The sequence below is a fragment of the Asparagus officinalis genome, chromosome 3 (genome assembly GCF_001876935.1).
Source record: "Asparagus officinalis chromosome 3, Aspof.V1, whole genome shotgun sequence".
Classification (NCBI taxonomy): domain Eukaryota; kingdom Viridiplantae; phylum Streptophyta; class Magnoliopsida; order Asparagales; family Asparagaceae; genus Asparagus; species Asparagus officinalis.
In genome coordinates this window covers 3,317,881-3,329,354 of record NC_033796.1, presented here as the reverse complement: position 1 = coordinate 3,329,354, position 11,474 = coordinate 3,317,881, and the positions used below count along the sequence as shown (strand labels likewise).

The 11,474-nt window shown below is 38.2% G+C and overlaps 1 long non-coding RNA gene across 5 annotated transcripts; it reads right to left on the bottom strand.

Annotated features, from left to right (window-relative positions):
- Window positions 8,848-11,468, bottom strand: LOC109832673. Of its 5 annotated transcripts, none has more exons than XR_002244842.1 (8): window positions 11,341-11,468; window positions 11,032-11,255; window positions 10,681-10,919; window positions 10,387-10,605; window positions 10,174-10,278; window positions 9,967-10,083; window positions 9,247-9,698; window positions 8,848-9,147 (listed from the first exon to the last, which is right to left on the bottom strand). It is a non-coding gene; the product is annotated as an uncharacterized LOC109832673 (long non-coding RNA). The 5 variants fall into 5 exon arrangements; XR_002244843.1 differs by having other exon boundaries at window positions 9,296-9,698; XR_002244840.1 differs by having other exon boundaries at window positions 8,849-9,698; window positions 11,032-11,099; window positions 11,197-11,255.

The following is an 11,474-nucleotide window of genomic DNA, read 5'->3' as shown; positions in this document are numbered from 1 at the left end:
AGTGCATAGCATTTATCTTTTATTCCTCATGCGTTGCGTGTGACCTTTTCCCCCCCAATTAGATAGGATTTGTATATCTTTTTAGTCCAGTTACAGTCCAAGTATAAAGAGAATCTGCGTGAAAATGCAATGAGTTTCAATGTATAGAGCAGGGCAGAGAATGTCAACTGAGGGGAGTTAGTACAATCAGTTGCTTAAGAATTCAGCTTGATGTATTTATTTACCAACCCAGCTCCACTCCAGCCAAAGGTTCTCTGCTCAAAGTGGGGTAAAGAAGCTGGAAGTCACAGTGCAGACTGCCCTACTGTCTTCTGTCAGTACGGTCTTCAGATAAACAGCCCCATTACTACAAACTGCACTGGATAGCCAAAGAAAAAGTTGTCAGATAACATCATCTACCTCTGAGCTGCCATAATCTTTGTGTTTGTTGAAGCCTGTGACTTGTGAGGCCTTCATCAGACCAATGTCGAAATAAAGGTCGAATTAGAGCTAATTATGCGGTAACCTACTTTCATGGGGATTAGTGGAGCGTGTCAAGATTAATGTATTAAGGGCAGATGGTGATCTCACGATATTTTTGACTCTATAATTTTGTGTTCTTTTTTCTTTAAAATCAAACTTCTACTTTTCTTTGTTAATGAATCAAGGTTGGTCTAAATTTAATTCAAGCCCCTTGGTTAGTGAACTACATAGGCGACTGCAGACTAGGAAGTGAGTGTATATACTTTAAAGCTTTCCCTCTAGAAGGAAAGTAGAGTGCTTGCTTGTGATGATCATAAGATTATAATTAATGGAAAAAAATGAGTTAAACTGTGTTGCTTCCTTTATTTTTTTGCTATGAAGATAGGTTCTTGGAATATTAGAGGTCTTAATGGCCCTGCTAAGAGGAGATTAGTTAAAGACTGTATTATATTCTCAAGAGTAGACATAGTTGGTATTCAGGAATCCAAACTTAATTCCGTGAAAACTAGAACTCTGCAAGCCATGGGTGACAATAGAATTAACTCTTGGCTAAATCTAGATGCTGATGAGTCTAGAGGTGGTGTGCTTTTAGGATGGAATAGTAACATCTATGACTGCATTGATTCCTCCATATGTATTTCTTTGTATCTGCGGTTCTCCTCTATAAACCCTCCAACTAGAGATTTGTGGCAAACTCAGTCTCTATGGACCATGAAGGAGAGAGGATAGAGAAGTCCTATGGTGGGAAATTAAAAGAATCTATTCTGCCCTCCCATTGCCTTAGATCCTTGTGTTGTTTCACCTTTATTTGCAAAAAAACGACCTGGTTTCAGCCCTGAGGCTGAAACAGCCATGAGGCTGAAACCAGGTCGGTTATTGAAAAAAAAGTTAACAAACTTTACGGGAGTTGAAGTCCCGTGAAGTTTTTTACATAACAAACTTCACGGGAGTTCAACTCATGTGAAGCTTTGTTATGAAAAAAACTTCACGGGACTAAAAAACTTCACGGGACTTTTAACTCCCGTGAAGTTTGTGAACTTTTTCTGAAACTAGGTCGGTTTTTGCAAATAAAGGAGAAACAGGTCGGTTTTTGGGATTAAGTTTGCAAATAGGGCGGTTTTGAAGTTTTGTCCTCCTTTTAATCTTATATATTAGGTCATTATTTTTTGTGTTCATCTTATTTTGCTGTTAGCTACCTTCTAATGTCAATCAAGAAGACAGCTTCGATGCTTTATTCCTTTTGTATGAGACCCTCTGACCTGTCCCTGTTTATTTTGCTGCAGCATAGATTCGGATGTATCAAGCTTTAGGGCTGCATTTGAGAGGTTACCAAATGGGAGTAACGGTAATTTCTTTGCCTAAGAGATCGGTATATGTGGCGTAATCAGACGACATGATGACGAAATCTATTATGTCGCTTTTTCTCTCTTTTAGTTATATATGTGACTATGCTGTGTGTTGAGAAGCAGGGGGAGAATAAATCAACTCTATATTCTATGGATTTTTTTTTCTCTCTCTTCTCAAATAAGGGCAATTATTTGGTCTTGAGCTTACCTGGCCCCTGCTTTACTAGGAAACGGGAACTTGGTAACATCCCATGATAAATTGTTTGTTATGACACGAGATATCACACAAATACATAAAAAACCCTAAATGGATTAAGTTGATGAATTTGAAGCAGTTTCAAGTGCATAGCATTTATCTTTTATTCCTCATGCGTTGCGTGTGACCTTTTCCCCCCCAATTAGATAGGATTTGTATATCTTTTTAGTCCAGTTACAGTCCAAGTATAAAGAGAATCTGCGTGAAAATGCAATGAGTTTCAATGTATAGAGCAGGGCAGAGAATGTCAACTGAGGGGAGTTAGTACAATCAGTTGCTTAAGAATTCAGCTTGATGTATTTATTTACCAACCCAGCTCCACTCCAGCCAAAGGTTCTCTGCTCAAAGTGGGGTAAAGAAGCTGGAAGTCACAGTGCAGACTGCCCTACTGTCTTCTGTCAGTACGGTCTTCAGATAAACAGCCCCATTACTACAAACTGCACTGGATAGCCAAAGAAAAAGTTGTCAGATAACATCATCTACCTCTGAGCTGCCATAATCTTTGTGTTTGTTGAAGCCTGTGACTTGTGAGGCCTTCATCAGACCAATGTCGAAATAAAGGTCGAATTAGAGCTAATTATGCGGTAACCTACTTTCATGGGGATTAGTGGAGCGTGTCAAGATTAATGTATTAAGGGCAGATGGTGATCTCACGATATTTTTGACTCTATAATTTTGTGTTCTTTTTTCTTTAAAATCAAACTTCTACTTTTCTTTGTTAATGAATCAAGGTTGGTCTAAATTTAATTCAAGCCCCTTGGTTAGTGAACTACATAGGCGACTGCAGACTAGGAAGTGAGTGTATATACTTTAAAGCTTTCCCTCTAGAAGGAAAGTAGAGTGCTTGCTTGTGATGATCATGATAATGCTCCCTTAATGGAAGAGATTACCTTGAGTACAACTGGATGGAAGATTATGGTTCATAAAACCGACCTCAAAATAGGTAATGATAATGCTCCCTTAATGGAAGAGATTACCTTGAGTACAACTGGATGGAAGATTATGGTTCATAAAACCGACCTCAAAATTTTGGGATAAAGCTTTAGAAGTAGAGAGGGCCAAGCTGACCTCCTAACCTCGTTAGGATGGTCACTGGCTATGTTGTCTGTGTTGCTTCCTTTATTTTTTTGCTATGAAGATAGGTTCTTGGAATATTAGAGGTCTTAATGGCCCTGCTAAGAGGAGATTAGTTAAAGACTGTATTATATTCTCAAGAGTAGACATAGTTGGTATTCAGGAATCCAAACTTAATTCCGTGAAAACTAGAACTCTGCAAGCCATGGGTGACAATAGAATTAACTCTTGGCTAAATCTAGATGCTGATGAGTCTAGAGGTGGTGTGCTTTTAGGATGGAATAGTAACATCTATGACTGCATTGATTCCTCCATATGTATTTCTTTGTATCTGCGGTTCTCCTCTATAAACCCTCCAACTAGAGATTTGTGGCAAACTCAGTCTATGGACCATGTGAAGGAGAGAGGATAGAGAAGTCCTATGGTGGGAAATTAAAAGAATCTATTCTGCCCTCCCATTGCCTTAGATCCTTGTTGGGGACTTTAATGTGACTCTTAGTCTAAGGGAGAGGAAAGGTAGAACTAGTTCTATTAGTGACATCAACTCCTATAGAGCTTTAGTTGACTCTCTGTTCCTCATGGACATCCCTCTTAGTGAAAGACAATTTACCTCGTCCAACATGAGGGATGACCCCAGTCTTGCTAGACTTGATAGATTCCTTATCAGTGGAGCCTCTGAATCCCATTTTCTCACCTTAATCCAATATGCTTTCCCTGCTTCATGCTCTGACCATTCTCCCATCATCTTGGACTTAGGAGGCCTAATTCTCAAACCTCCCTTCAGATTTGAAAATGTTTGGCTCACTCATCCATCCTTCAAAAACTTTATCCAAACCTGTTGGATATCCTTCTACCACCATGGAAATCCAGTGGTAGCCTTTAAAATTAAGCTCAACCTGCTTAAGAGAAGAATCAAGTAGTGAAGAAAACATATTTTTGGCTCCATCCAAAATTCCAAAAGGATAATTCTTTCTTCTCTTCAAACTCTCGATGCTACCCAAGACATCAGACCCCTTTCTAAGTCTGAAATCTCCTCTAGAACAGTTCTCAGGTTTAAACTGACTGAGATTGCCGAACAAAAGGAAATTGTTTGGCGTCAAATATCCAGAATAGGCTAGTTGAAGGAGGGAGATAGCAATACCTCCTTCTTCCACAAAACTACCTCCTTCAACAAAAGGAAGAACTTCATCCCCAACATCTCTTATAATGACTATATTATTACTTCAGAGGGAGACAAACAAAAATGTTTCCTCTCCTTCTTCAAAAATCTATTCTCTGCCAAGAATCAATCCGCCATCAATGTGGACTGGCCCCACTTAGACCCTAACCCTGTTCAAGGCCTTCTTATCCTTGAGAGTGCCTTCTTCAAAGAGGAAATCAAATATATTATTTTTGGTCTTTATCTTGACAAATACCCTAGTCCAGATGGTTCTTCAATTCTCTTCTACCAAGAGCTTTGGGAGATTATCCAAGAGGACATCCATGCTGTCTTCATTGCTCTTCATGTAGACTCCTCAGCCCTCCATGATATTAACTACTCCTTTATCTCTTATCCCCAAAGTTGAGGGAGCTTGCCAGGTCAAAAACTTTAGACCTATAAGTCTCCTTAATTGTCTATTCAAAATCTTTACGAAAGTCCTTGCCAACAGGCTCTCCCCCTTCTTATCCTCCCTTGTTGATCAAACCCAATCAGCTTTTTAAAGTGAAAAATCGACCTTAGAATCTTGTGCAATTGCACATGAGCCCCTTCACTTTTGCTCCTCTAAGCATATAGAGATCTGTATGCTTAAAATTAACTTCATGAAGGCATTTGACAGCATCAGTTAGTCCTTTATCATTAGTCTGCTTCAAGCTAGGATTTTGGCACCAAGTGATGCCAATGGATTAGTAATATCATCTCCTCATCTGAGTCAGCCATTCTGGTTAATGGTAATCCCACTCAATTCTTCAATTGCTCTAGAGGCTTGAAGCAATGTGACCCCACTCACCTATGATGTTCATTCTAATGATTGATGTCCTCAACAAAATGCTCCACTCCAGCATTGAGAGAGGGGATCTCCCTGAGCTTCACCTTAAAGGTGAGCTCAATAATGTATGCTCTTTTCAATTTGTTGATGATACTATCATCATGTATAGAGCATCAACCCCAGACTTCATTGTGCTTAAATTCATTATGTACATGTTTGAATAAATATCTGGTCTTAGCATAAATTATAACAAAACTAACCTCTTCTATTTCAGCACATCACCTACCAAATGTGCCTTCCTAGCCAACACCCTCAATTGTGTCCCTGCCACCCCACCTTCACCTACTCGGGCATTCCATTGAAAAAGGGAACCCTCACTACGTAAGACTGGCAACCCCTGTTAGATAAAATGTCTTAGAAACTATCCATGTGGAAAGATAACCAACTCTCCATTGGAGGTATACTTACCCTAGTTAACTTTGTTCTATCTTCCCTTCCCCTTTACTATTTGTCCTTCTTCAAACTCTCCACTTGGTTAATTAAAACTCACTTGGTTAATTAAAGCTATGAACATAATTAGAAGGAACTTCCTATGGGGTGGTACAGAAGTCTACTCTCCTTACAAATCCTTGGTGAAATGGAGTATGGTCTGTAAAACTCTAAAGAAAAAAAGAGGGGGGGGGGGGGGGGGGGGGGGGGTTGGGTATTCTCAACCTCCATGATTTCAACTGTACCCTCATCTCCAAATGGATGTGGAGGGTACTTCAAAATGAGTCCTTCTTGGGCAAACTCCTCAATTCTTTGTACTAATCTAACTACCCCAACCCTAGTTGCACACCACCAAAACACTCAGCCTCTAGATTTTGGCGGGATACATCCTATTGTAGTCAGGCCTTCAGGAGTTTGGTCCAATGAAAATTAGGAAAAGATCATGTGTTAGATTTTGGGAAGACTAATGCTTTGGCATTTGTATTTCCTTGAGCTTACAATCTCGCCCTCTCAACTAATGTCATTGTGAAGTCTCAAGGGATCTTCCACAACTATCGGTGGAGATGACAACCATTGACCAGAAGGCTTATCTCCAACATAGAAATCACAGAGGTGAAAAGCTCTTAGAGATTATCTCTCTAACCTCCCCTTTCAACCAAACAATTACAATGATGTGGCTTGGTGGCAGCACCACCTTCTGGGCCCTTTACAGTTAAGTCTATATACGACTTCATCAATGACACTGAAACTCAATTCAGAGACTACAACTTCATTTGGACCTCCATAAACCCCAACAAGTCAAAGTTTTTCTATGAATTCTCCGGGGAATCTTAATACTAAGGTGAACCTTAGCAAAAAAGGGTGGACCAGGGAGACAACTTGCTCATTCTGCAATGAAGCCTCTAAAAGTGACTGAAAGTGATGATCACCTTTTCCACAACTGCCCCTACGTGAAACTGTTATGGGGTTTTTTCTTACCATTCCTATAGACATCTCCCCTACTTCATGAGTTCAACTTCATTATAGAGTCCAATGAGTCATTTTTTGGAAGAAAATAGACATTTGTGGGTTGTTCTATTTTCATCCCTATGTTGGTGTTTATGGAGGGCAAGAAATGATCTAATATTCAGAGATACTGAACTCTCTCCCCGTGTCTTAGTATCTAATACCTCCCACTTCATCATGTTATGGACATGTAACCTTGCATCCAAGAGAGCTATCACTATTCATAGAGTGGTCACCGAGAAGGGCTTACACCAGTTGCTACTGCAGGGTGACTTCTCTTCCCACGACATGGCTGGAGTGGGTGACAACTTCTAAAGAAGATAATTCAGAGCAAACTCTCTTTCGTAATTACTAGTATGTCATATGTGCATTGCACGTGATGCATGATACAGTTATACATTAACATATGGTATTAAGTTAGTTTTTAATGTTAAATTTATATTTTAATTAATAAGTTTTAGGGGTTATCTCAAAACATCAAAGTTTTAGGGGTCCACTCTAATATAGTATCAGCATAAGTTTCCTATAAAGAAAATGACTACCAAAGAGATTGAATGTCCTTATGGTCCAAAGTCTACAATTTTTACGTAGTGGTTTGCTTTAGATTATTAATTTAAGGATATTTTAACATTATCTAATTTCTTATATTGTTAATGAGTACACATCATTTTTATTTGGCCCTCAATATCTTATAATTAAACTCTTCTGTTGACTCTTCATCTCTTCAAACAATTTGATTATCTATCCTTCTATACTTTTTCTAGAAGTTAATCTTTATGCTCATTTTCTCCTTTTATGGGAGTCCAAATCAAAATAGTAGCTACTACATTAGCACACTGTACATAATTTGTATAACTACAAACAAATTCTCTATTCTTCTAAACAAAGAACATGAAGAAATTATTGGTCAAACATTTCTCATATTTAACTTAGTCAAGATGAAAATTGTGTCTTTCTACGTGCATAAAGAGGCATTTGCATAATATAATCTTCGTTAGTTGCTCTAAAACATTGTCCTTCATCATAATATTGCATATGCCTAACTATATTTTTGAGTTGAATATTAATTATATAAAACAAAATTAAGAATAAGTGCTTATCCCAAAATACAATTTCATGAGAACCCAAAAGTCCTCATAAGATAGCTAACATGATAATTAGTGCTTAACCAAAAACATAATGGCAAGAGAACTTAATAGTCATTAGAACCACATAAACTTTAATACTTATAGTTATTGGGGATTATTAAAATTCAGAGTGTATAAAAGGAAATCAAAAGTTTTAACATAGCAATCCTCTTTTATAGTAGTATAGATATATATATAGTTTTAACATAGCAATCCTCTTTTAAAATTGGGGATCATTTCACTCCTATAAAAATGGTTCAGATTGGATCCCTACTGTTTGTGATACTATTTGATACCATATAATTAGTGGAGTAGTCATCAAGCTCAACTCACCTCATACTTTACTACGTTGGTAGAAGATGAGTTAATTGGTAGAAGATATAAGTCTCTCTAACCTTAAACAGCTCTTGTATCAGCATAACCGACAATAATAGTATAATACCATAAGCTCTTGAGTCTTTGATTTGTACTAATCACTAGTGGAAAACCAGGTATCCTTGACAGGCAATCCCGTCAAGAATGCCTAATTTCCCGTCGGCGATATATATCCTTGACCGTCAGCCGTCAAGGATAAGCCGTCAGCAACCGTCCCGTCAGAAAAGAATTATTCCTGACGGGGAGCCGTTAGTAATGTATTTTACTGACGACAATACGTTGACGGCAGAAGCAGTCAGCGATAATGAACCATCGCTGACGGTAACCCCGTCAGCGATATTTTAAACATCGCTGACGGGTTAGCTATCGGCGATGTTTATCGCTGACGACAAGTCGTCAGCAACGAACTCAACAACGCTGACGGCAAGTCGTCGACATTGTTTATCGCTGACGGCATGCCGTCAGCGATAATTTACTATCGCTGACGGTTTTGCCGTCAGCGATAAACATCGCTGACGGCGATGTTATTACCATCGCTGACGGCAAAACCGTCAGCTTTGAACATCGCTGACGGTTTACCCGTCAGCGATGTTTATCATCAGCTAAAAAAATATTGCTGATTACACAATCAATTCCCTGTACATACAAATCTGCAAACAACGACATTTCGATATATGTACAATATTCCAAATTTCACAAACATCTCGCATCCATTCAATTTTCACAAATATTCAAAATATGTACAATCCAAATTTCACAAACATCTCGCATCCGAATAATTTTCACAAACATTCGAAATACGTACAATCCAAATTTCACAAATATTTGGCATCCATTCAATTTTCACGATACATTCTAAATCCACAAAAATTTCCACAACAAACCATACAAGCATATATCTCCAATATAAAGATGTCCAATATACAAACACGAGTTTAGGATATAACTCATTAAGATAGGTCATCCGCCCTATCCATGTCATCGTCCGCGTTGCCACTGGCGGCTCCATCCCTACGACTCGTGCTCCCAATAGCATCATCTCCACTCTAACAACAAAATAATTTAAATTTAGAATCACATAATATTGTGTGGAATCATGTTTTACATATATAATATGTATACATGTCTGCTACTCTCTCCACTACCAGTAAATGCCTTTTGAGAGGCCAAAAAGTTCATAATCTGGCTTTGCACCTGAGTAGGAACCCGCCTTCTACAAGATTTTATTATTTGCCTGGAAACCATCACAAAAGTAGCAGCAGGGTGGATCAGTTGCATAAGCTCCTCTTGAATATCCTCCCACATCTCCTCGGGAATCTGACCATCTAAAGTATTCATCAGAGGAAACAAGCTGCATCTCCTGCTGAGTGCAATCCTCCTGCGGCATGTAAGAGGGCCCCGAGGGCATAGTCGATGGCGTTGAAATCAACGGAGGCTGGAATGGGGTACACACCCTCTGAGTTCCAACTCCCATCCACCTGGTCCTCCCCTTTTTGGGAAGTTCACAAACTAAATGGCTCATATTATAATTCTGCTCTCTAGTCAGGGGCTCCTGGCTCTGTGCAACAACCTCAGCATATGTGTTTTCCAGAGCTTCCTAAAAGACAAAACAATGAATTTAAGAGCTAAGATATTAGAAGTTCAGTAAAAAAAGAACAGGCTAATAAGAGCTAAGATATTAAGTAATATTAGAAGTTTAGTAAAAAAAATTAGATTATATTTGGAATGTATGTCATTTTAATTTTTTGGGACAGTCTGAAATGAGAAGAAGAGTGCAAACAGTAAATTCCCAACAAAAGAACAGGCTAATAAGAGCTAAGATAATTCAATAATTTTAAGTAATAATTAATGTTGAATTAGATAACCTGCATTTTCTTGGTCAATTGTAGTTTTTGTTTCTTATTCTCATCGTCATCGTGCCCCTTCTTAAAGTGAACCATCGTCCTTCTGTGCAGTTCTGACAGCGGGATAAAGGGAGCGTTCTGAGATTTAAAAAATTATTTATTAGTTTTATTTATCAAATATTCTAGGAAGCGGAGAGAATATATATAGAAGATTAAAAGACTTTATACCGTTGTCCTACAAAATTGATCCTCAATCTGGACAAATGAAGTAGTCCCCGTATAATGATCATAATCTTTCTTCCATCGATTTAGTTTATTTCTCTGACATTTTTTCTTCAATACGAACAAAGAGAATTTTAGTACAAGCTATAATATATAATAAAATATATCACTAGTTTCAGATAAATAACTTGAATCTAATTAACTACTATACATATTTACCTGGTGCTCCTCTTGGCCCCACAATACTATAAGTGCAGCTAAATGCTCAGGCTCAACCCTCTTATCTCACTTGTATATCCTCTCCCAGTTGTGACTGAAACAATCATAGCATTTCTTCTTTATCTCATGTCTCCACTCCCGAAGAGAATGCTTGAACTTTCTCATGTATCCAAATAAAAATTCCCACCCTACGGGATTGTCTTCGATGTTGAAATATCTCTAAATATTAACATATAGTTAAGCATGAAAAATTGACAGAATTGTAAAATAATTGATCTAAATAGAGTAATTTACCCAACAATCTCGATATATACTCTCTAGGACATGAAAGGGCTGCTCCTCAGCCTCATAATAAGGATTCACATTACCACTCCTCCTTATCAAGCATCCAAGATATGAGCTAAAGTTATTAGCCCATTGCCCGGTTGGAACCCCATTATGTCCCCATCTTACAATTGCACGAAAACCATCCGTTGGTAACTTTTTTTTAAAGTCACTTCTCTGGCGTCCTTTTTTCTTGAAAAGTTTTTCTCCTACAACAAATAAAAAATAATAAATATATCAACGCCCTTATTTAATCAATCTTAAGCTCTTGGAATTTAATTTATTATTATCAAATACTCAAAATTTTTTGATCAAACTCACCAAATCTTTGTCTGATTTTATTTTTTGCATCAGATAATATCTCATCAGAAAACCCCCCTTATTTTGATCTTCATATTAGGAAAGATAATTAAACTTAGGTGTCAACATTAAAACCCATCAATATCCAATTTTGAACTGAAGAATCAAAAAAGGACAAAAAATTACTGCTTGGATCTTCTGCATTGCAATCCAAGAAAACGTAAGACCCGCTTGAATCTCCTGCACTGCAATCCAAAAAATCAAATCTCAAATCAGAAACAACAACAAAACCTAAAATCACAACAAAAAAATTTTAAAAAAATCACTGACAGAGAGGTCGCTGCGAGTCTGAGCGGGGGCGGTGCCGCGGCGAGCTACGAAGTCGACTTGGGTTCGGGGCCTCGGCGCGCGGGTGGTGGAGTTGGAGAGGAATAGCAGGAGGTGATGGCGAGGGTGAGGCCAGA